Source organism: Pleurodeles waltl, chromosome 3_1 (assembly GCF_031143425.1).
Source record: "Pleurodeles waltl isolate 20211129_DDA chromosome 3_1, aPleWal1.hap1.20221129, whole genome shotgun sequence".
In the NCBI taxonomy this organism is placed as follows: Eukaryota; Metazoa; Chordata; class Amphibia; order Caudata; family Salamandridae; genus Pleurodeles; species Pleurodeles waltl.
Window position 1 is genome coordinate 78,694,528 of NC_090440.1, and position 26,075 is coordinate 78,720,602.

The 26,075-nt window shown below is 48.8% G+C and overlaps 1 protein-coding gene across 8 annotated transcripts in view; it reads right to left on the reverse strand.

The window, feature by feature from the left end:
• Positions 1-26,075, reverse strand: part of CAPRIN1 (cell cycle associated protein 1) — a 590,401-nt gene that overhangs the window by 172,595 nt on the left and 391,731 nt on the right. The gene's annotated exons all lie outside the window — the stretch shown is intronic.

Below are 26,075 nucleotides of genomic sequence, written 5' to 3' on the forward strand. Positions count from 1 at the left end.
GCATTTGCTGGACTACTCAGCCAATACCTGATCACACGACAAATTCCAAAATTGTCATTAGAAATTGATTTTTGCAATTTGAAAAGTTTTCTAAATTCTTAAAAGACCTGCTAGGGCCTTGTGTTAGATCCTGTTGAGCATTTCTTTTAGAGTTTAAAAGTTTGTAAAAGTTTGAATTAGATTCTAGAACCAGTTGTAGATTCTTAAAAAGTATTCCAACTTTTAGAAGCAAAATGTCTAGCACAGATGTGACTGTGGTGGAACTCGACACCACACCTTACCTCCATCTTAAGATGAGGGAGCTAAGGTCACTCTGTAAAATAAAGAAAATAACAATGGGCCCCAAACCTACCAAAATACAGCTCCAGGAGCTTTTGGCAGAGTTTGAAAAGGCCAACCCCTCTGAGGGTGGCAACTCAGAGGAAGAGGATAGTGACTTGGAGGACAATTCCCCCCTACCAGTCCTATCTAGGGAGAACAGGGTCCCTCAAACCCTGACTCCAAAAATAATAGTCAGAGATGCTGGTTCCCTCACAGGAGAGACCAACACCTCTGAAATCACTGAGGATAGCCCCAGTGAAGAGGACATCCAGTTAGCCAGGATGGCCAAAAGATTGGCTTTGGAAAGACAGATCCTAGCCATAGAGAGGGAAAGACAAGAGATGGGCCTAGGACCCATCAATGGTGGCAGCAACATAAATAGGGTCAGAGATTCTCCTGACATGTTGAAAATCCCTAAAGGGATTGTAACTAAATATGAAGATGGTGATGACATCACCAAATGGTTCACAGCTTTTGAGAGGGCTTGTGTAACCAGAAAAGTGAACAGATCTCACTGGGGTGCTCTCCTTTGGGAAATGTTCACAGGAAAGTGTAGGGATAGACTCCTCACACTCTCTGGACAAGATGCAGAATCTTATGACCTCATGAAGGGTACCCTGATTGAGGGCTTTGGATTCTCCACTGAGGAGTACAGGATTAGGTTCAGGGGGGCTCAAAAATCCTCGAGCCAGACCTGGGTTGACTTTGTTGACTACTCAGTGAAAACACTAGATGGTTGGATTCAAGGCAGTGGTGTAAGTAATTATGATGGGCTGTACAATTTATTTGTGAAAGAACACCTGTTAAGTAATTGTTTCAATGATAAACTGCATCAGCATCTGGTAGACCTAGGACCAATTTCTCCCCAAGAATTGGGAAAGAAGGCGGACCATTGGGTCAAGACAAGGGTGTCCAAGACTTCAACAGGGGGTGACCAAAAGAAAGGGGTCACAAAGACTCCCCAGGGGAAGGGTGATGAGACAACCAAAACTAAAAATAGTAAAGAGTCTTCTACAGGCCCCCAAAAACCTGCACAGGAGGGTGGGCCCAGAGCCTCTTCACAAAACAATGGGTACAAGGGTAAAAACTTTGATCCCAAAAAGGCCTGGTGTCATAGCTGTAAACAGCATGGACACCAAACTGGAGACAAGGCCTGTCCCAAGAAAGGTTCCACTCCAAACTCCCATCCAGGTAACACTGGTATGGCTAGTCTCCAAGTGGGATCAACAGTGTGCCCAGAGCAAATCAGGGTCCACACTGAAGCTACTCTAGTTTCTGAGGGTGGGGTGGATTTAGCCACACTAGCTGTCTGGCCGCCTAACATGCAAAAATACAGACAGCAACTCTTAATTAATGGGACTAGAATAGAGGGCCTGAGGGATACAGGTGCCAGTGTCACCATGGTGACAGAGAAACTGGTTTCCCCTGGCCAATACCTGACTGGAAAAACTTACACAGTCACCAACGCTGACAATCAGAGAAAAGTACATCCCATGGCAATGGTTACGTTAGAATGGGGAGGGGTCAATGGCCTGAAACAGGTGGTGGTCTCCTCAAATATCCCAGTGGACTGTCTGCTTGGAAATGACCTGGAGTCCTCAGCATGGGCTGAGGTAGAACTAAAAACCCATGCAGCAATGCTGGGTATCCCTGAACTGGTGTGTGTGAAAACAAGAGCACAATGCAAGGCACAGGGTGAAAAAGTAGAGCTGGAGTCTGGAAAAATGGCCCAGCCTACCAAGAGAACAGGAAAGTCAGTTGGGAAACCAACTGCAACACAGCCAAAGAAAGGGAACCTCTCTTCTCAGGAAGAAGTTCTGCCCTCTGAGGGAACTGAGCCTTTGGAGCTTGAACCTTACCAGGTTGAGCTCTTAGGCCCAGGGGGACCCTCCAGGGAGGAGCTGTGTAAGGGACAAGAAACCTGTCCCTCTCTTGAAGGCCTTAGGCAGCAAGCTGCTGAAGAGTCCAAAGGCAAGAAAAATGGAACGCATAGGGTCTATTGGGAAGATGGACTCCTGTACACTGAGGCCAGAGACCCCAAACCTGGTGCCACTAGGAGAGTGGTAGTGCCTCAGCTGTTCAGGAAGTTCATCCTAACATTGGCCCATGACATTCCCCTTGCTGGACATTTGGGACAAACCAAGACGTGGGAGAGGTTAGTCAACCACTTCTACTGGCCCAATATGTCCAACATGGTTAAGGAGTTTTGCCTCTCCTGCCCCACCTGTCAAGCCAGTGGTAAGACAGGTGGGCATCCAAAGGCCCCCCTCATTCCACTTCCAGTGGTGGGGGTTCCCTTTGAAAGAGTGGGTGTGGACATAGTTGGTCCACTGGAACCTCCCACAGCCTCAGGAAATATGTATATCCTGGTAGTAGTGGATCATGCTACCAGGTATCCTGAAGCTATTCCCCTTAGGTCGACTACTGCCCCTGCAGTAGCCAAGGCCCTCATTGGTATCTTTACCAGAGTGGGTTTCCCTAAGGAGGTGGTGTCTGACAGAGGTACCAACTTCATGTCAGCATACCTAAAGCACATGTGGAATGAGTGTGGAGTGACTTATAAATTCACTACACCATACCATCCACAAACTAATGGCTTGGTTGAGAGATTCAACAAGACATTAAAAGGCATGATCATGGGGCTCCCAGAAAAGCTCAAAAGGAGATGGGATGTCCTCTTGCCATGTCTGCTTTTCGCTTACAGAGAGGTGCCACAGAAGGGAGTAGGATTCTCACCCTTTGAACTTCTGTTTGGTCATCCTGTAAGGGGACCACTTGCCCTTGTTAAAGAAGGCTGGGAGAGACCTCTCCATGAGCCTAAACAGGACATAGTGGACTATGTACTTGGCCTTCGCTCTAGAATGGCAGAGTACATGGAAAAGGCAACCAAAAACCTTGAGGCCAGCCAACAGCTCCAGAAGTTTTGGTATGACCAAAAGGCTGCACTGGTTGAGTTCCAACCAGGGCAGAAAGTCTGGGTTCTGGAGCCTGTGGCTCCCAGGGCACTCCAGGACAAATGGAGTGGCCCTTACCCAGTACTAGAGAGGAAGAGTCAGGTCACCTACTTGGTGGACCTGGGCACAAGCAGGAGCCCCAAGAGGGTGATCCATGTAAACCGCCTTAAGCTCTTCCACGACAGGGCTGATGTCAATCTGTTGATGGTAACAGATGAGGATCAGGAGGCAGAGAGTGAACCTCTCCCTGATCTTCTGTCATCAGACCCAAAAGATGGTACAGTAGATGGAGTGATCTACTCAGACACCCTCTCTGGCCAACAGCAAGCTGATTGTAGGAGAGTCCTACAACAGTTTCCTGAACTCTTCTCCTTAACCCCTGGTCAGACACACCTGTGTACCCATGATGTGGACACAGGAGACAGCATGCCTGTCAAGAACAAAATCTTTAGACAGTCTGACCATGTTAAGGAAAGCATCAAGGTGGAAGTCCACAAGATGCTGGAATTGGGAGTAATTGAGCGCTCTGACAGCCCCTGGGCTAGCCCAGTGGTCTTAGTCCCCAAACCTCACACCAAAGATGGAAAGAAAGAGATGAGGTTTTGTGTGGACTACAGAGGGCTCAATTCTGTCACCAAGACAGATGCCCATCCAATTCCAAGAGCTGATGAGCTCATTGATAAATTAGGTGCTGCCAAATTTCTAAGTACCTTTGACTTGACAGCAGGGTACTGGCAAATAAAAATGGCACCTGGAGCAAAAGAAAAGACAGCATTCTCCACACCTGATGGGCATTATCAGTTTACTGTTATGCCCTTTGGTTTAAAGAATGCCCCTGCCACCTTCCAAAGGTTGGTGAATCAAGTCCTTGCTGGCTTGGAGTCCTTTAGCACAGCTTATCTTGATGATATTGCTGTCTTTAGCTCCACCTGGCAGGATCACCTGGTCCACCTGAGGAAGGTTTTGAAGGCTCTGCAATCTGCAGGCCTCTCTATCAAGGCATCCAAATGCCAGATAGGGCAGGGAACTGTGGTTTACTTGGGCCACCTTGTAGGTGGAGGCCAAGTTCAGCCACTCCAACCCAAGATCCAGACTATTCTGGACTGGGTAGCTCCAAAAACCCAGACTCAAGTCAGGGCATTCCTTGGCTTGACTGGGTATTACAGGAGGTTTGTGAAGGGATATGGATCCATTGTGACAGCCCTCACTGAACTCACCTCCAAGAAAATGCCCAAGAAAGTAAACTGGACTGTGGAATGCCAACAGGCCTTTGACACCCTGAAACAGGCAATGTGCTCAGCACCAGTTCTAAAAGCTCCAGATTATTCTAAGCAGTTCATTGTGCAGACTGATGCCTCTGAACATGGGATAGGGGCAGTTTTGTCCCAAACAAATGATGATGGCCTTGACCAGCCTGTTGCTTTCATTAGCAGGAGGTTACTCCCCAGGGAGCAGCGTTGGAGTGCCATTGAGAGGGAGGCCTTTGCTGTGGTTTGGTCCCTGAAGAAGCTGAGACCATACCTCTTTGGGACTCACTTCCTAGTTCAAACTGACCACAGACCTCTCAAATGGCTGATGCAAATGAAAGGTGAAAATCCTAAACTGTTGAGGTGGTCCATCTCCCTACAGGGAATGGACTTTATAGTGGAACACAGACCTGGGACTGCCCATGCCAATGCAGATGGCCTTTCCAGGTTCTTCCACTTAGAAAATGAAGACTCTCTTGGGAAAGGTTAGTCTCATCCTCTTTCGTTTGGGGGGGGGTTGTGTAAGGAAATGCCTCCTTGGCATGGTTGCCCCCTGACTTTTTGCCTTTGCTGATGCTATGTTTACAATTGAAAGTGTGCTGAGGCCTGCTAACCAGGCCCCAGCACCAGTGTTCTTTCCCTAACCTGTACTTTTGTGTCCACAATTGGCAGACCCTGGCATCCAGATAAGTCCCTTGTAACTGGTACTTCTAGTACCAAGGGCCCTGATGCCAAGGAAGGTCTCTAAGGGCTGCAGCATGTCTTATGCCACCCTGGAGACCTCTCACTCAGCACAGACACACTGCTTGCCAGCTTGTGTGTGCTAGTGAGGACAAAACGAGTAAGTCGACATGGCGCTCCCCTCAGGGTGCCATGCCAGCCTCTCACTGCCTATGCAGTATAGGTAAGACACCCCTCTAGCAGGCCTTACAGCCCTAAGGCAGGGTGCACTATACCATAGGTGAGGGTACCAGTGCATGAGCATGGTACCCCTACAGTGTCTAAATAAAACCTTAGACATTGTAAGTGCAGGGTAGCCATAAGAGTATATGGTCTGGGAGTCTGTCAAACACGAACTCCACAGCACCATAATGGCTACACTGAAAATTGGGAAGTTTGGTATCAAACTTCTCAGCACAATAAATGCACACTGATGCCAGTGTACATTTTATTGTAAAATACACCACAGAGGGCACCTTAGAGGTGCCCCCTGAAACTTAACCGACTATCTGTGTAGGCTGACTAGTTTTAGCAGCCTGCCACAAACCGAGACATGTTGCTGGCCCCATGGGGAGAGTGCCTTTGTCACTCTGAGGCCAGTAACAAAGCCTGCACTGGGTGGAGATGCTAACACCTCCCCCAGGCAGGAATTGTCACACCTGGCGGTGAGCCTCAAAGGCTCACCTCCTTTGTGCCAACCCAGCAGGACACGAGTTGCCCGCCCCCTCCGGCCAGGCCCCACTTTTGGCGGCAAGGCCGGAGAAAATAATGAGAAAAACAAGGAGGAGTCACTGGCCAGTCAGGACAGCCCCTAAGGTGTCCTGAGCTGAGGTGACTCTGACTTTTAGAAATCCTCCATCTTGCAGATGGAGGATTCCCCCAATAGGGTTAGGATTGTGACCCCCTCCCCTTGGGAGGAGGCACAAAGAGGGTGTACCCACCCTCAGGGCTAGTAGCCATTGGCTACTAACCCCCCAGACCTAAACACGCCCTTAAATTTAGTATTTAAGGGCTACCCTGAACCCTAGAAAATTAGATTCCTGCAACTACAAGAAGAAGGACTGCCTAGCTGAAAACCCCTGCAGCGGAAGACCAGAAGACGACAACTGCCTTGGCTCCAGAAACTCACCGGCCTGTCTCCTGCCTTCCAAAGATCCTGCTCCAGCGACGCCTTCCAAAGGGACCAGCGACCTCGACATCCTCTGAGGACTGCCCCTGCTTCGAAAAGACAAGAAACTCCCGAGGACAGCGGACCTGCTCCAAGAAAAGCTGCAACTTTGTGTCCAGCAGCTTTAAAGAACCCTGCAAGCTCCCCGCAAGAAGCGTGAGCCTTGCAACACTGCACCCGGCGACCCCGACTCGGCTGGTGGCGATCCAACACCTCAGGAGGGACCCCAGGACTACTCTGATACTGTGAGTACCAAAACCTGTCCCCCCTGAGCCCCCACAGCGCCGCCTGCAGAGGGAATCCCGAGGCTTCCCCTGACCGCGACTCTTTGAACCTAAAGTCCCGACGCCTGGGAGAGACCCTGCACCCGCAGCCCCCAGGACCTGAAGGACCAGACTTTCACTGGAGAAGCGACCCCCAGGAGTCCCTCTCCCTTGCCCAAGTGGAGGTTTCCCCGAGGAATCCCCCCCTTGCCTGCCTGCAGCGCTGAAGAGATCCCGAGATCTCTCATAGACTAACACTGCGAACCCGACGCCTGTTCCTACACTGCACCCGGCCGCCCCCGCGCTGCTGAGGGTGGAATTTCTGTGTGGACCTGTGTCCCCCCCGGTGCCCTACAAAACCCCCCTGGTCTGCCCTCCGAAGACGCGGGTACTTACCTGCAAGTGGACCGGAACCGGGGCACCCCCTTCTCTCCATTCTAGCCTATGTGTTTTGGGCACCACTTTGAACTCTGCACCTGACCGGCCCTGAGCTGCTGGTGTGGTGACTTTGGGGTTGCTCTGAACCCCCAACGGTGGGCTACCTTGGACCAAGAACTGAACCCTGTAAGTGTCCTACTTACCTGGTAAAACTAACAAAAACTTACCTCCCCCAGGAACTGTGAAAATTGCACTAAGTGTCCACTTTTAAAACAGCTATTTGTCAATAACTTGAAAAGTATACATGCAATTTTGATGATTTGAAGTTCCTAAAGTACTTACCTGCAATACCTTTCGAATGAGATATTACATGTAGAATTTGAACCTGTGGTTCTTAAAATAAACTAAGAAAAGATATTTTTCTATATAAAAACCTATTGGCTGGATTTGTCTCTGAGTGTGTGTACCTCATTTATTGTCTTGTGTATGTACAACAAATGCTTAACACTACTCCTTGGATAAGCCTACTGCTCGACCACACTACCACAAAATAGAGCATTAGTATTATCTATTTTTACCACTATTTTACCTCTAAGGGGAACCCTTGGACTCTGTGCATGCTATTCCTTACTTTGAAATAGCACATACAGAGCCAACTTCCTACACTGTGCATAGATTTTGCAGCAGTTTTGTTAGTTCTACGGTGGATGGGTTGAAGATGAACTTTTTGTAAACAGATGTTTTAGCACTTTGTCCCACTTGAGCCTCCTTGTTCAGTTGAATGTCTCTATGCAGTAGTATTTTGTAAACGTATGTACAGATGACCACACTGCTGCAATATGGAAGTCCTGTAAAGGTACATTTTCTAGAAAGGCGATGGTTGCTCCATTTGTGGAGTGCACTTCTGGGGTTGGGTTTGTGAGATCCATCTGGCTATTGTGCCCAGTTTTCCCAAATTGTCTGCAAATGAAACAAATAGTTGCTTTGTTTTCCTGATTGTCTGTCTTCGATACAATACATTATTGAATGTCTTGCATCCAGTGTGTGTAACACCCTCACCGCTCGATTCTTTGGCTTTTGGAAAAATTTGTATTGTTTGATTGATGTGAAAGTGTGAAACTACCTTAGTTAAAAACTGTGGCTTTGTCCTCATGACTTCTGTGTGCTTGCTGAATTGTGAATGCTTGTGTTTTACTCACCTTGCGAAGTAAGTTTAGACACCAGGAATGCAGTCTTTAGTGTGAATATCTTTCATGTGGCCTTGTATAAAGGCTTAAATTGTGTCTTCATTAGTCGCATTAGCACAATGATTGAACGTTTAGATTCCATGTGGGCGCTGGTACTTTTCTTGGTGGTGCAATTTTTTGCTCCCTCCAAGAAATGCTTTACTACTGAAGATGCAAAGATACTTCTTCCTATGTGACCTCTTGCGTAGGTCACAACTGGGGCTAAATGTACCTTTAAGGATGATTACGTCTGTTTGCAGTCTAGTAGGTGTGTAATATATTGTAGCTCAGTATTTTAGCCACTTTATGGCACAATAAGGAGAATCTTTTCCATTTAGCTTTGTAGCATTTCCTTGTTGGCTTTCTTGCTTCTATGAGAAAATAATGAAAATGTCACTTACCCAGTGTACATCTGTTCGTGGCATCAGTCGCAGTAGATTCGCATGTTCTGCAATAGCTCGCCATCTGGTGTTGGGCCGGAGTGTTACAAGTTGTTTTTCTTCGAAGAAGTCTTTCGAGTCACGGGACCGAGTGACTCCTCCTTTTGTCTCCATTGCGCATGGGCGTCGACTCCATCCTCGATTGTTTTTCCCCGCAGAGGGTGAGGTAGGAGTTGAATTGTAGTAATAGTGCCCATGCAATGGAGTGACTAAGTATGCACTTATTTAAGGTTGAGATGATACATATATAAATAATTGAAGGTAACTTCCAAACTGCTACAGGCTCCCGGGGAGGCGGGTGGGCACATGCGAATCTACTGCGACTGATGCCACGAACAGATGTACACTGGGTAAGTGACATTTTCAGTTCGATGGCATCTGTCGCTGTAGATACGCATGTTCTGCAATAGACTAGTAAGCAGTTATTTCCCCAAAAGCGGTGGATCAGCCTGTAGGAGTGGAAGTAGTCTGAAATAATGTCCTTAATACAGCTTGACCTACTGTGGCTTGTTGTGCGGATAACACGTCTACACAGTAGTGCTTGGTGAATGTGTGAGGCGTAGACCATGTGGCTGCCTTACATATTTCTTGCATTGGGATGTTTCCTAGAAAGGCCATGGTAGCACCTTTCTTTCTGGTTGAGTGTGCCCTTGGTGTAATGGGCAGCTGTCGTTTAGCTTTAAGGTAGCAGATTTGGATGCATTTAACTATCCATCTGGCTATACCTTGTTTTGAAATTGGGTTTCCTGCATGAGGTTTTTGAAATGCAATAAAGAGTTGTTTAGTCTTTCTGATGTTCTTTGTTCTGTCGATGTAATACATTAATGCTCTTTTGACATCTAATGTATGTAGTGCCCTTTCAGCTACGGTATCTGGCTGTGGAAAGAACACCGGAAGTTCCACTGTTTGATTTAGATGGAACGGTGAAATAACCTTTGGCAAAAATTTAGGATTGGTCCTTAGGACGACTTTATGTTTGTGTAGTTGTATAAAAGGTTCCTGTATAGTAAACGCCTGAATCTCGCTTACTCTTCTCAGGGAAGTAATGGCGATGAGAAATGCCACCTTCCAGGTTAGGAACTGTATGTCGCAGGAGTGCATGGGTTCAAAAGGTGGACCCATAAGTCTAGTTAGGACAACATTTAGGTTCCATGAAGGAACAGGTAGTGTTCTTGGTGGTATAATTCTCCTAAGGCCCTCCATGAATGCTTTAATGACTGGTATTTTATATAGGGAAGTTGAATAGGTAGTCTGCAGGTATGCAGATATTGCTGCAAGGTGAATCTTAATGGAAGAGAAAGCTAGGTTAGATTTTTGTAAGTGAAGCAAGTAACCCACTACATGTTCTGGAGTTGTGTGTAATGGTTGTATTTGATTAATATGGCAGTAGCAAACAAACCTCTTCCATTTACTTGCATAGCAGTGCCTGGTGGATGGCCTTCTTGCTTGTTTTATGACTTCCATACATTCTTGGGTAAGTTGTAAGTGCCCGAATTCTAGGATTTCAGGAGCCAGATTGCTAGATTCAGCGATGCTGGATCTGGGTGTCTGATCTTTTGGTTGTGCTGTGTCAACAGATCTGGCCTGTTGGGCAATTTGATGCAGGGTACCACTGATAGGTCTAGCAGCGTTGTGTACCAGGGTTGCCTTGCCCAAGTTGGTGCTATCAATATGAGTTTGAGTTTGCTTTGACTGAGTTTGTTTACCAGGTAAGGAAGGAGAGGGAGAGGAGGAAAAGCGTAAGCAAATATCCCTGACCAGTTCATCCATAGGGCATTGCCTTGGGATTGCTTGTGTGGGTATCTGGATGCGAAGTTTTGGCATTTTGCGTTCTCCCTTGTCGCAAACAAGTCTATCTGAGGTGTTCCCCAGAGTTTGAAATAAGTGTTCAGTATTTGGGGGTGAATTTCCCATTCGTGGACCTGTTGGTGATCTCGAGAGAGATTGTCTGCGAGTTGATTTTGTATCCCTGGTATAAACTGTGCAATTAGGCGAATTTGGTTGTGAATTGCCCAATGCCAAATTTTTTGTGCTAACAGGCTTAACTGCGTGGAGTGCGTCCCTCCCTGCTTGTTTAGATAATACATTGTTGTCATGTTGTCTGTTTTGACGAGAATGTATTTGTGAACTATTATTGGTTGGAAAGCTTTTAGTGCTTGAAAAACTGCAAGAAGTTCGAGGTGATTGATATGCAGTTTTGTTTGATGTACGTTCCATTGTCCTTGTATGCTGTGTTGATCGAGGTGTGCTCCCCACCCTGTCATGGAAGCATCTGTTGTTATTACGTATTGTGGCACTGGGTCTTGGAAAGGCCGCCCCTTGTTTAAATTTATGTTGTTCCACCACAGAAGCGAGAGGTAAGTTTGGCGGTCTATTAACACCAGATCTAGAAGGTGACCCTGTGCTTGAGACCACTGTGATGCTAGGCATTGTTGTAAGGGCCTCATGTGCAGTCTTGCGTTTGGGACAATGGCTATGCATGATGACATCATGCCTAGGAGTTGTAATACCATCTTTGCTTGTATCTTTTGTGTTGGATGCATGCGTTGTATGATGGTGTTGAAATTTTGAATTCTTTGTGGACTTGGAGTGGCTACTCCTTTTGATGTGTCTATTATGGCTCCCAGGTATTGTTGTACCTTGCGTGGCCGAATTTTGGATTTTGTGAAATTGACGGTGAACCCTAGTTTGAAGAGGGTTTGTATGATATGATTTGTGTGATTTGAGCACTCTATTAACGAATGGGCCTTGATTAGCCAGTCGTCTAGATATGGGAACACATGTATTTGCTGCCTTCTGATGTGTGCAGCGACTACCGCTAGACATTTGGTAAAGACTCTTGGTGCGGTTGTTAATCCGAAAGGCAGTACCTTGAATTGGTAATGTATTCCTTTGAATACAAACCTTAGGTATTTCCTGTGCGATGGGTGAATTGGTATATGGAAATAAGCATCCTTGAGGTCTAAAGTTGCCATGTAGTTGTGCAGCTTTAGCAATGGCAATACTTCTTGTAGTGTGACCATGTGGAAGTGGTCTGATTTGATGAAAGTGTTGACTACTCTGAGGTCTAGGATTGGTCTCAGTGTTTTGTCCTTCTTTGGTATCAGAAAGTACAGTGAGTAAACTCCTGTGTTTATTTGTGTGTTTGGCACTAATTCGATTGCATTCTTTTGCAATAGTGCCTGCACTTCTATCTCTAGGAGATTGGAATGGTGTGTTGTTAAATTTTGTGCTTTTGGTGGTATGTTTGGAGGGAACTGTAGAAATTCTATGCAGTAACCATGTTGGATAATTGCTAGAACCCAAGTGTCTGTAGTGATTTTCTCCCATGCTCTGTAATAATGACCTATTCGTCCCCCCACTGGTGTTGTGTGGAGGGGGTGAGTGACATGTGAGTCACTGTTTAGTAGTAGGGGTTTTGGGGCTTTGGAATCTTCCTCTATTTCTAGGGAATTGCCCTCCTCTATATTGTCCCCGAAAACCTCCTCTATACTGTCCTTGGTAACTGGACGGTGTGGCTTGTGAGGTGCTGGCTTGTGTGCTTTGACCCCGAAACCCCCCTCGAAAGGGCGTTTTACGGAATGAGCTGTAATTCCCTCTGCTCTGCGGGGAGTAGAGTGCGCCCATGGCTTTGGCAGTGTCCGTATCTTTTTTGAGTTTCTCAATCGCTGTGTCCACTTCTGGACCGAACAGTTCTTTTTCATTAAAAGGCATATTGAGAACTGCTTGTTGAATCTCTGGTTTAAATCCAGACGTTCGGAGCCATGCATGCCTTCTGATAGTTACAGATGTATTAATTGTCCGTGCAGCTGTATCTGCAGCGTCCATGGAGGAGCGGATCTGGTTGTTGGAGATGGCTTGTCCCTCCTCAACCACTTGTTTTGCCCTATTTTGGAAGTCTTTGGGCAGATGTTCGATGAGATGTTGCATCTCGTCCCAGTGGGCTCTGTCATAGCGCGCAAGTAGTGCCTGGGAGTTCGCGATGCGCCACTGGTTTGCAGCTTGTGCTGCGACTCTCTTACCAGCTGCATCAAACTTGCGGCTTTCTTTATCTGGGGGTGGTGCATCTCCAGATGTGTGAGAGTTGGCCCTTTTTCTAGCTGCTCCTACAACAACAGAGTCTGGTGGCAGCTGTGTTGTGATGAAAGCTGGGTCCGTAGGAGGCGCCTTGTACTTTTTTTCCACCCTTGGTGTGATTGCCCTACTTTTGACCGGGTCCTTAAATATGTCTTTTGCGTGCCGGAGCATACCAGGGAGCATAGGCAGGCTTTGGTAGGAGCTGTGGGTGGAGGAGAGTGTGTTGAACAAGAAATCATCCTCGACCTGTTCTGAGTGGAGGCTTACGTTGTGAAATTGTGCTGCTCTAGCCACCACCTGAGAGTACGCGGTGCTGTCTTCTGGTGGAGATGGTTTTGTAGGGTATGCCTCTGGGCTGTTATCTGACACTGGGGCGTCGTATAGGTCCCATGCGTCTTGGTCTTGGTCACCCTGGCTCATGGTGGTGTGAGCTGGGGAGTGTGATGGCGTTTGTGCTGGTGAAACGTTAATCACGGGCGGAGGAGAGGGTGGTGGTGTAACTCTTTTCACCACTTTTGGTTGTGGTGCTTGTTCCGTCTGGAACTCCAACCTTCTCTTTCTCCTAATGGGGGGAAGGGTGCTTATTTTTCCTGTCCCCTGCTGAATGAAAATACGTTTTTGCGTATGGTCCGCATCAGTTGCTTGTAGCTCTTCCTCAAACCTATGCTTCTGCATTTGGGAGGTTAGCGAGTGCTCTTCTGTATAAGAGCCTGAAGCTGGGTCGCTTGCAGTTTGTTTCGGCATCGAAACTTTGTCTGCGTGTTTTTTCGGCTCCGAGGTGACTTTTTTTCTTTTCGGGGCCGAAACCTCTCGGCGTCGATCTGTTTCGGTGCCGCTGTCTCGGCGTCGAGCCGTGTCCACACCGGCATCTCGGTGTCGAGGCTTGTCTCCAGCACTTTCTCGGTCCCGAGAAGGCTGCGTGCCGGTGTCTCGACCGGAGTCGGACGATCTCGGCACTGTTTGGGCCTTTTTCGGTGCCGACTGTCGGTCACCGATTTTATGGGTTGAGCCATGGCCTGGTGGCAGTGGCGTCCCCTGGGCCTTGTAAATGTTTCTTTGTGTGGTTTTCGACGTCTTACTCACGGTTTGTGTATCGTCGAATCCTTCGGAGTCTGAGTCTTGGATCGAGAAGGTACCTTCCTCTTCCTGTTCCTCGAACTCCCGTTGGGCTGTCGGTGCGGACGCCATTTGAAGTCTTCTGGCTCGACGGTCTCGGAGTGTTTTTCGGGACCGGAACGCACGACAGGCCTCGCAGGTGTCTTCGCTGTGCTCAGGTGACAGGCACAGGTTGCAGACCAAGTGTTGGTCTGTGTAGGGGTATTTATTGTGGCATTTGGGGCAGAAACGGAACGGGGTCCGTTCCATCGGCGTTCTTCAGCACGCGGTCGGGCCGACCAGGCCCCGACGGAGGATCGAAAAACTACCCCGAAGGGCACCGGAGCTCTTCGATCTTCGATGCGGTGTTGAATAAGTATGCCGATCCCGAACGCAACAATACCGACGAAAATCTTCCGAAATTAACTATTTTTTCTGTTCCGAAACTCGGAGCGACAGGAACACGTCCGAACCCGATGGCGGAAAAAAAACAATCGAGGATGGAGTCGACGCCCATGCGCAATGGAGACAAAAGGAGGAGTCACTCGGTCCCGTGACTCGAAAGACTTCTTCGAAGAAAAACAACTTGTAACACTCCGGCCCAACACCAGATGGCGAGCTATTGCAGAACATGCGTATCTACAGCGACAGATGCCATCGAACATTAAGTTTTCTGGTAGCCTTAGATAACCAAATGTTAAGTCTTCAGGAGCCAAGCTACCAGACTCAGATTTCTGGATGTGGTACCCTTCCATCTTCAATTGACAACAGGTCTTGTTTTGGCAATTTCAGAATCTTGCTCCGTGACATTTCTATTAGTTCTGGGACCCATGTTCCCACTGAGAGGCAATATGTGTAGGAAGTTGGCTCTGTATGTGCTATTTCAAAGTAAGGAATAGCATGCACAGAGTCCAAGGGTTCCCCTTAGAGGTAAGATAGTGGCAAAAAGAGATAATACTAATGCTCTATTTTTGTGGTAGTGTGGTCGCGCACTAGGCTTATCAAAGGAGTAGTGTTAAGCATTTGTTGTACATACACACAGGAAATAAATGAGGAACACACACTCAGACAAATCCAGCCAATAGGTTTTGTTATAGAAAAATATATTTTCTTAGTTTATTTTAAGAACCACAGGTTCAAATTCTACATGTAATATCTCATTTGAAAGGTGTAGGAAGTTGGCTCTGTATGTGCTATTTCAAAGTAAGGAATAGCATGCACAGAGTCCAAGGGTTCCCCTTAGAGGTAAAATAGTGGTAAAAAGAGATAATACTAATGCTCTATTTTGTGGTAGTGTGGTTGAGCAGTAGGCTTATCCAAGGAGTAGTGTTAAGCATTTGTTGTACATACACAGACAATAAATGAGGTACACACACTCAGAGACAAATCCAGCCAATAGGTTTTGTTATAGAAAAATATCTTTTCTTAGTTTATTTTAAGAACCACAGGTTCAAATTTAACATGTAATATCTTGTTTGAAAGGTATTGCAGGTAAGTACATTAGGAACTTTGAATCATTTCAATTGCATGTATACTTTTCAAGTTATTGACAAATAGCTATTTCAAAAGTGGACACTTAGTGCAATTTTCACAGTTCCTAGGGGAGGTAAGTATTTGTAAGTTTTACCAGGTAAGTAAGACACTTACAGGGTTCAGTTCTTGGTCCAAGGTAGCCCACCGTTGGGGGTTCAGAGCAACCCCAAAGTTACCACACCAGCAGCTCAGGGCCGGTCAGGTGCAGAGTTCAAAGTGGTGCCCAAAACGCATAGGCTTCAATGGAGAGAAGGGGGTGCCCTGGTTCCAGTCTGCCAGCAGGTAAGTACCCGCGTCTTCGGAGGGCAGACCAGGGGGGTTTTGTAGGGCACCGGGGGGGACACAAGCCCACACAGAAATTTCACCCTCAGCGGCGCGGGGGCGGCCGGGTGCAGTGTTAGAACAAGCGTCGGGTTCGCAATGGAAGTCAATGAGAGATCAAGGGATCTCTTCAGCGCTGCAGGCAGGCAAGGGGGGGCTTCCTCGGGGAAACCTCCACTTGGGCAAGGGAGAGGGACTCCTGGGGGTCACTCCTGCAGTGAAAGTCCGGTCCTTCAGGTCCTGGGGGCTGCGGGTGCAGGGTCTTTTCCAGGCGTCGGGACTTAAGTTTCAGAGAGTCGCGGTCAGGGGAAGCCTCGGGATTCCCTCTGCAGGCGGCGATGTGGGGGCTCAGGGGGGACAGGTTTTGGTACTCACAGTCGTAGAGTAGTCCGGGGGTCCTCCCTGAGGTGTTGGTTCTCCACCAGCCGGGTCGGGGTCGCCGGGTGCAGTGTTGCAAGTCTCACGCTTCTTGCGGGGAGATTGCAGGGTTCTTTAAAGCTGCTTCTTTGGATAAAGTTGCAGTCTTTTTGGAGCAGGTCCGCTGTCCTCGGGAGTTTCTTGTCGTCGTTGAAGCAGGGCAGTCCTCAGAGGATTCAGAGGTCGCTGGTCCCTTTGGAAGGCGTCGCTGGAGCAGAGTTCTTTGGAAGGCAGGAGACAGGCCGGTGAGTTTCTGGAGCCAAGGCAGTTGTTGTCTTCTGGTCTTCCTCTGCAGGGGTTTTCAGCTAGGCAGTCCTTGTTGTTGCAGGAATCTAATTTTCTAGGGTTCAGGGTAGCCCTTAAATACTAAATTTAAGGGCGTGTTTAGGTCTGGGGGGTTAGTAGCCAATGGCTACTAGCCCTGAGGGTGGGTACACCCTCTTTGTGCCTCCTCCAAAGGGGAGGGGGTCACAATCCTAACCCTATTGGGGGAATCCTCCATCTGCAAGATGGAGGATTTCTAAAAGTTAGAGTCACCTCAGCTCAGGACACCTTAGGGGCTGTCCTGACTGGCCAGTGACTCCTCCTTGTTATTCTCATTATTTTCTCCGGCCTTGCCGCCAAAAGTGGGGGCGGGCAACTCCACTAGCTGGAGTGTCCTGCGGTGCTGTGACAAAGGGGTGAGCCTTTGAGGCTCACCGCCAGGTGTTACAGCTCCTGCCTGGGGGAGGTGTTAGCATCTCCACCCAGTGCAGGCTTTGTTACTGGCCTCAGAGTGACAAAGGCACTCTCCCCATGGGGCCAGCAACACGTCTCTAGTGTGGCAGGCTGCTGGAACTAGTCAGCCTACACAGACAGTCGGTTAAGTTTCAGGGGGCACCTCTAAGGTGCCCTCTGGGGTGTATTTTGCAATAAAATGTACACTGGCATCAGTGTGTGTAAAGAAATGGCTCCCTGTTGCAGTTACCCCCCACTTTTTGCCTGATACTGATGCTGACTTGACTGAGAAGTGTGCTGGGACCCTGCTAACCAGGCCCCAGCACCAGTGTTCCTTCACCTAAAATGTACCATTGTATCCACAATTGGCACACCCTGGCATTCAGATAAGTCCCTTGTAACTGGTACTTCTAGTACCAAGGGCCCTGATGCCAAGGAAGGTCTCTAAGGGCTGCAGCATGTCTTATGCCACCCTGGAGACCTCTCACTCAGCACAGACACACTGCTTGCCAGCTTGTGTGTGCTAGTGAGGACAAAACGAGTAAGTCGACATGGCACTCCCCTCAGGGTGCCATGCCAGCCTCTCACTGCCTATGCAGTATAGGTAAGACACCCCTCTAGCAGGCCTTACAGCCCTAAGGCAGGGTGCACTATACCATAGGTGAGGGTACCAGTGCATGAGCATGGTACCCCTACAGTGTCTAAACAAAACCTTAGACATTGTAAGTGCAGGGTAGCCATAAGAGTATATGGTCTGGGAGTCTGTCAAACACGAACTCCACAGCACCATAATGGCTACACTGAAAACTGGGAAGTTTGGTATCAAACTTCTCAGCACAATAAATGCACACTGATGCCAGTGTACATTTTATTGAAAAATACACCACAGAGGGCACCTTAGAGGTGCCCCCTGAAACTTAACCGACTATCTGTGTAGGCTGACTAGTTTTAGCAGCCTGCTACAAACCGAGACATGTTGCTGGCCCCATGGGGAGAGTGCCTTTGTCACTCTGAGGCCAGTAACAAAGCCTGCACTGGGTGGAGATGCTAACACCTCCCCCAGGCAGGAGCTGTGACACCTGGCGGTGAGCCTCAAAGGCTCACCCCTTTGTCACAGCCCAGCAGGGCACTCCAGCTTAGTGGAGTTGCCCGCCCCCTCCGGCCACGGCCCCCACTTTTGGCGGCAAGGCTGGAGGGAACAAAGAAAGCAACAAGGAGGAGTCACTGGCCAGTCAGGACAGCCCCTAAGGTGTCCTGAGCTGAAGTGACTCTAACTTTTAGAAATCCTCCATCTTGCAGATGGAGGATTCCCCCAATAGGGTTAGGATTGTGACCCCCTCCCCTTGGGAGGAGGCACAAAGAGGGTGTACCCACCCTCAGGGCTAGTAGCCATTGGCTACTAACCCCCCAGACCTAAACACGCCCTTAAATTTAGTACTTAAGGGCTACCCTGAACCCTAGAAAATTAGATTCCTGCAACAAGAAGAAGGACTGCCCAGCTGAAAACCCCTGCAGCGGAAGACCAGAAGACGACAACTGCCTTGGCTCCAGAAACTCACCGGCCTGTCTCCTGCCTTCCAAAGATCCTGCTCCAGCGACGCCTTCCGAAGGGACCAGCGACCTCGACATCCTCTGAGGACTGCCCCTGCTTCGAAAAGACAAGAAACTCCCGAGGACAGCGGACCTGCTCCAAGAAAAGCTGCAACTTTGTTTCCAGCGGCTTTAAAGAACCCTGCAAGCTCCCCGCAAGAAGCGTGAGACTTGCCCCACTGCACCCGGCGACCCCGACTCGGCTGGTGGCGATCCAACACCTCAGGAGGGACCCCAGGACTACTCTGATACTGTGAGTACCAAGCCCTGTCCCCCCTGAGCCCCCACAGCGCCGCCTGCAGAGGGAATCCCGAGGCTTCCCCTGACCGCGACTCTTTGAACCTAAAGTCCCGACGCCTGGGAGAGACCCTGCACCCGCAGCCCCCAGGACCTGAAGGACCAGACTTTCACTGGAGGAGTGACCCCCAGGAGTCCCTCTCCCTCGCCCAAGTGGAGGTTTCCCCGAGGAATCCCCCCCTTGCCTGCCTGCAGCGCTGAAGAGATCCCGAGATCTCTCATAGACTAACATTGAAAACCCGACGCCTGTTTCTACACTGCACCCGGCCGCCCCCGCGCTGCTGAGGGTGAAATCTCGGTGTGGACTTGTGTCCCCCCCGGTGCCCTACAAAACCCCCCTGGTCTGCCCTCCGAAGACGCGGGTACTTACCTGCAAGCAGACCGGAACCGGGGCACCCCCTTCTCTCCATTCTAGCCTATGTGTTTTGGGCACCACTTTGAACTCTGCACCTGACCGGCCCTGAGCTGCTGGTGTGGTGACTTTGGGGTTGCTCTGAACCCCCAACGGTGGGCTACCTTGGACCAAGAACTGAACCCTGTAAGTGTCTTACTTACCTGGTAAAACTAATCAAAACTTACCTCCCCTAGGAACTGTGAAAATTGCACTAAGTGTCCACTTTTAAAACAGCTATTTGTCAATAACTTGAAAAGTATACATGCAATTTTGATGATTTGAAGTTCCTAAAGTACTTACCTGCAATACCTTTCGAATGAGATATTACATGTAGAATTTGAACCTGTGGTTCTTAAAATAAACTAAGAAAAGATATTTTTCTATACAAAAACCTATTGGCTGGATTTGTCTCTGAGTGTGTGTACCTCATTTATTGTCTATGTGTATGTACAACAAATGCTTAACACTACTCCTTGGATAAGCCTACTGCTCGACCACACTACCACAAAATAGAGCATTAGTATTATCTATTTTTACCACTATTTTACCTCTAAGGGGAACCCTTGGACTCTGTGCATGCTATTCCTTACTTTGAAATAGCACATACAGAGCCAACTTCCTACATTGGTGGATCAGCGGTGGGGTACAAGACTTTGCATTTGCTGGACTACTCAGCCAATACCTGATCACACGACAAATTCCAAAATTGTCATTAGAAATTGATTTTTGCAATTTGAAAAGTTTTCTAAATTCTTAAAAGACCTGCTAGGGCCTTGTGTTAGATCCTGATTAGCATTTCTTTTAGAGTTTAAAAGTTTGTTAAAAGTTTGAATTAGATTCTAGAACCAGTTGTAGATTCTTAAAAAGTATTCCAACTTTTAGAAGCAAAATGTCTAGCACAGATGTGACTGTGGTGGAACTCGACACCACACCTTACCTCCATCTTAAGATGAGGGAGCTAAGGTCACTCTGTAAAATAAAGAAAATAACAATGGGCCCCAAACCTACCAAAATACAGCTCCAGGAGCTTTTGGCAGAGTTTGAAAAGGCCAACCCCTCTGAGGGTGGCAACTCAGAGGAAGAGGATAGTGACCAGGAGGAAAATTCTCCCCTACCAGTCCTATCTAGGGAGAACAGGGTCCCTCAAACCCTGACTCCAAAAATAATAGTCAGAGATGCTGGTTCCCTCACAGGAGAGACCAACACCTCTGAAATCACTGAGGATAACTCCAGTGAAGATGACCCCCTGTTAGCCAGGATGGTCAAAAGATTGGCTTTGGAAAAGCAGCTCCTAGCCATAGAAAGGGAAAGAAAAGAGATGGGCCTAGGTCCCATCAATGGTGGCAGCAACTTAAATAGGGTCAGAGATTCTCCTGACATCCTAAAAATCCCCAAAGGGATTGTAACAAAATATGAAAATGGTGATGACATCACCAAATGGTTCACAGCTTTTGAGAGGGCTTGTGTAACCAGAAAAGTGAACAGATCTCACTGGGGTGCTCTCCTTTGGGAAATGTTCACTGGAAAGTGTAGGGATAGACTCCTCACACTCTCTGGAAAAGATGCAGAATCTTATGACCTCATGAAGGGTACCCTGATTGAGGGCTTTGGATTCTCCACTGAGGAGTATAGAATTAGATTCAGGGGGGCTCAAAAATCCTCGAGCCAGACCTGGGTTGATTTTGTAGACTACTCAGTAAAAACACTAGATGGTTGGTTAACTGGAAATGAAGTGTGTGACTATGTTGGGCTTTATAAATTGTTTATGAAAGACCACATTTTAAGTAACTGCTTCAATGAAAAGTTGCATCAGTATCTGGTAGACCTAGGTCCAATTTCTCCCCAAGAATTGGGAAAGAAGGCAGACCACTGGGTCAAGACTAGGGTAACCAAAACTTCCACTGGGGGTGACCAAAAGAAAGGGGTTACAAAAACTCCCCAGGAGAAAGTGGGTAACACTAGAAACCAAGAAAAAGAGTCCTCTGTAGGCCCCCAAAAACCAGAACAGGTGGGTGGGCCCCAGGACACAACCCAAAACAAAGGTGGGTACCAGGGTAAGAACTGGGATGCCACTAAGGCATGGTGCCACAACTGTAAACAGTCTGGGCACCACACCAAGGACACTTCTTGTCCCAAAAACAAACCCCAGAACAAAATTCCAGGGGTAACCAGTGTAGCCATGGGAGATGACTCCTCAGATGAGGAGGTCTTCCTAGCCTTCAACTGGAAACAGGGCCCAACAGGTGAGTTGGAGATTCCAGAGGGAAGCAGACACTTCCACCACCTACTGGTGAATGGAATCCCAACCACTGCCCTGAGAGACACTTGTGCCAGTCACACTATTGTGCATGACAGGCTGGTGCTCTCAAACCAGTACATCCCAGGTGAGACTGCCAGGGTAAGAGTTAGCCTAGACAGGGTCACTAAGAGGCCTGTGGCTTTAGTGCCCATAGAAGTGGGTGGCACTCTTAGCTGGAGAAGGGTAGTAGTCAGTACAGACCTCCCCCTTGATTGTCTCCTTGGAAATGACTACCCAGAGGTTAGTCAGAGCCCAAGAGAGGAACTGGTCCAGTGCCAGTCCTCTCCCAAGGATTCTGGAAGTCCTGCCTCTGCAGTAAATGCAAGCAGGCCCCAGAAGAAGAAGAAAAGAAAACAGAGTAGGAAGGGTGGACAACCTTTAGCCAAGGTTACAGCAAGCCAAGGAGATTCTGCTCCAGTAGGGGAGAACTCCAAAAATGGCCCTGATAAAGTCCAACCTGACCCACAAGAAGTCCTGGCTAGTCAGGCAACTGTTAAACCTGAGTGGGTGGCTCCTCAGCTAACAGAAGAAAGGGTGGAAGAAGGGTGTTTACTACCAGATGTGGTAACCCCCCACTCTAATACAGCAGACAGGCAACCTGAACCCAAAGAAGCCTGTAACTTAGCCCCTTCCCTTTTAGGTGAAGAGCTAAAGGTGTGGTTCTGGGCACTGACAGCTGTCAGTGGCCTCTGCTGGGTGTTAGCCTTTATGGCTGCACTATCCTTAGCATGGTGGTCTGACCCCATGCCAAATAGCAAGTTAGGCCCCCTGACCCTATTGGTCATGGTGGGGTTACTCCAGCTCTGGGTAACCTCTTTGGGTAAGCTAGGGGTAACCCTGGCCAAGATAAGGTTAGCAGAGGTGGATACCTCTAAAACCAGAATAGAAAGAATGGGTGGAGACATTGAAGATGCAGACAAGAGGCAATTCAGACTAGGTCCTATCACTGTGGAAGTGGGTCAGTTCCCCAAAGGGAATGACCTGAACAGAAGGATGTAAGGCAGAGTAGGCCCTGCAACTAACCAGCCTATTTCTCCTACTCTTCCTCGCCTGACAGACTAGGAAGACTCTCCCAGCTTGGGCTGAGTCTCCTGGCCTGTGGGCTGGGGGGGGCTTGTGTAAAGAAATGGCTCCCTGTTGCAGTTACCCCCCACTTTTTGCCTGATACTGATGCTGACTTGACTGAGAAGTGTGCTGGGACCCTGCTAACCAGGCCCCAGCACCAGTGTTCCTTCACCTAAAATGTACCATTGTATCCACAATTGGCACACCCTGGCATTCAGATAAGTCCCTTGTAACTGGTACTTCTAGTACCAAGGGCCCTGATGCCAAGGAAGGTCTCTAAGGGCTGCAGCATGTCTTATGCCACCCTGGAGACCTCTCACTCAGCACAGACACACTGCTTGCCAGCTTGTGTGTGCTAGTGAGGACAAAACGAGTAAGTCGACATGGCACTCCCCTCAGGGTGCCATGCCAGCCTCTCACTGCCTATGCAGTATAGGTAAGACACCCCTCTAGCAGGCCTTACAGCCCTAAGGCAGGGTGCACTATACCATAGGTGAGGGTACCAGTGCATGAGCATGGTACCCCTACAGTGTCTAAACAAAACCTTAGACATTGTAAGTGCAGGGTAGCCATAAGAGTATATGGTCTGGGAGTCTGTCAAACACGAACTCCACAGCACCATAATGGCTACACTGAAAACTGGGAAGTTTGGTATCAAACTTCTCAGCACAATAAATGCACACTGATGCCAGTGTACATTTTATTGAAAAATACACCACAGAGGGCACCTTAGAGGTGCCCCCTGAAACTTAACCGACTATCTGTGTAGGCTGACTAGTTTTAGCAGCCTGCTACAAACCGAGACATGTTGCTGGCCCCATGGGGAGAGTGCCTTTGTCACTCTGAGGCCAGTAACAAAGCCTGCACTGGGTGGAGATGCTAACACCTCCCCCAGGCAGGAGCTGTGACACCTGGCGGTGAGCCTCAAAGGCTCACCCCTTTGTCACAGCCCAGCAGGGCACTCCAGCTTAGTGGAGTTGCCCGCCCCCTCCGGCCACGGCCCCCACTTTTGGCGGCAAGGCTGGAGGGAACAAAGAAAGCAACAAGGAGGAGTCACTGGCCAGTCAGGACAGCCCCTAAGGTGTCCTGAGCTGAAGTGACTCTAACTTTTAGAAATCCTCCATCTTGCAGATGGAGGATTCCCCCAATAGGGTTAGGATTGTGACCCCCTCCCCTTGGGAGGAGGCACAAAGAGGGTGTACCCACCCTCAGGGCTAGTAGCCATTGGCTACTAACCCCCCAGACCTAAACACGCCCTTAAATTTAGTACTTAAGGGCTACCCTGAACCCTAGAAAATTAGATTCCTGCAACAAGAAGAAGGACTGCCCAGCTGAAAACCCCTGCAGCGGAAGACCAGAAGACGACAACTGCCTTGGCTCCAGAAACTCACCGGCCTGTCTCCTGCCTTCCAAAGATCCTGCTCCAGCGACGCCTTCCGAAGGGACCAGCGACCTCGACATCCTCTGAGGACTGCCCCTGCTTCGAAAAGACAAGAAACTCCCGAGGACAGCGGACCTGCTCCAAGAAAAGCTGCAACTTTGTTTCCAGCGGCTTTAAAGAACCCTGCAAGCTCCCCGCAAGAAGCGTGAGACTTGCCCCACTGCACCCGGCGACCCCGACTCGGCTGGTGGCGATCCAACACCTCAGGAGGGACCCCAGGACTACTCTGATACTGTGAGTACCAAGCCCTGTCCCCCCTGAGCCCCCACAGCGCCGCCTGCAGAGGGAATCCCGAGGCTTCCCCTGACCGCGACTCTTTGAACCTAAAGTCCCGACGCCTGGGAGAGACCCTGCACCCGCAGCCCCCAGGACCTGAAGGACCAGACTTTCACTGGAGGAGTGACCCCCAGGAGTCCCTCTCCCTCGCCCAAGTGGAGGTTTCCCCGAGGAATCCCCCCCTTGCCTGCCTGCAGCGCTGAAGAGATCCCGAGATCTCTCATAGACTAACATTGAAAACCCGACGCCTGTTTCTACACTGCACCCGGCCGCCCCCGCGCTGCTGAGGGTGAAATCTCGGTGTGGACTTGTGTCCCCCCCGGTGCCCTACAAAACCCCCCTGGTCTGCCCTCCGAAGACGCGGGTACTTACCTGCAAGCAGACCGGAACCGGGGCACCCCCTTCTCTCCATTCTAGCCTATGTGTTTTGGGCACCACTTTGAACTCTGCACCTGACCGGCCCTGAGCTGCTGGTGTGGTGACTTTGGGGTTGCTCTGAACCCCCAACGGTGGGCTACCTTGGACCAAGAACTGAACCCTGTAAGTGTCTTACTTACCTGGTAAAACTAATCAAAACTTACCTCCCCTAGGAACTGTGAAAATTGCACTAAGTGTCCACTTTTAAAACAGCTATTTGTCAATAACTTGAAAAGTATACATGCAATTTTGATGATTTGAAGTTCCTAAAGTACTTACCTGCAATACCTTTCGAATGAGATATTACATGTAGAATTTGAACCTGTGGTTCTTAAAATAAACTAAGAAAATATATTTTTCTATACAAAAACCTATTGGCTGGATTTGTCTCTGAGTGTGTGTACCTCATTTATTGTCTATGTGTATGTACAACAAATGCTTAACACTACTCCTTGGATAAGCCTACTGCTCGACCACACTACCACAAAATAGAGCATTAGTATTATCTATTTTTACCACTATTTTACCTCTAAGGGGAACCCTTGGACTCTGTGCATGCTATTCCTTACTTTGAAATAGCACATACAGAGCCAACTTCCTACAGTGTGCATTTATTGTGCTGAGAAGTTTGATACCAAACTTCCCAGTTTTCAGTGTAGCCATTATGGTGCTGTGGAGTTCGTGTTTGACAAACTAGACCATATACTCTTATGGCTACCCTGCACTTACAATGTCTAAGGTTTTGTTTAGACACTGTAGGGGTACCATGCTCATGCACTGGTACCCTCACCTATGGTATAGTGCACCCTGCCTTAGGGCTGTAAGGCCTGCTAGAGGGGTGGCTGACCTATACTTGCATAGGCAGTGAGAGGCTGGCATGGCACCCTGAGGGGAGTTGTAAAGAAATGGCTCCCTGTTGCAGTTACCCCCCACTTTTTGCCTGATACTGATGCTGACTTGACTGAGAAGTGTGCTGGGACCCTGCTAACCAGGCCCCAGCACCAGTGTTCCTTCACCTAAAATGTACCATTGTATACACAATTGGCACACCCTGGCATTCAGATAAGTCCCTTGTAACTGGTACTTCTAGTACCAAGGGCCCTGATGCCAAGGAAGGTCTCTAAGGGCTGCAGCATGTCTTATGCCACCCTGGAGACCTCTCACTCAGCACAGACACACTGCTTGCCAGCTTGTGTGTGCTAGTGAGGACAAAACGAGTAAGTCGACATGGCACTCCCCTCAGGGTGCCATGCCAGCCTCTCACTGCCTATGCAGTATAGGTAAGACACCCCTCTAGCAGGCCTTACAGCCCTAAGGCAGGGTGCACTATACCATAGGTGAGGGTACCAGTGCATGAGCATGGTACCCCTACAGTGTCTAAACAAAACCTTAGACATTGTAAGTGCAGGGTAGCTGTAG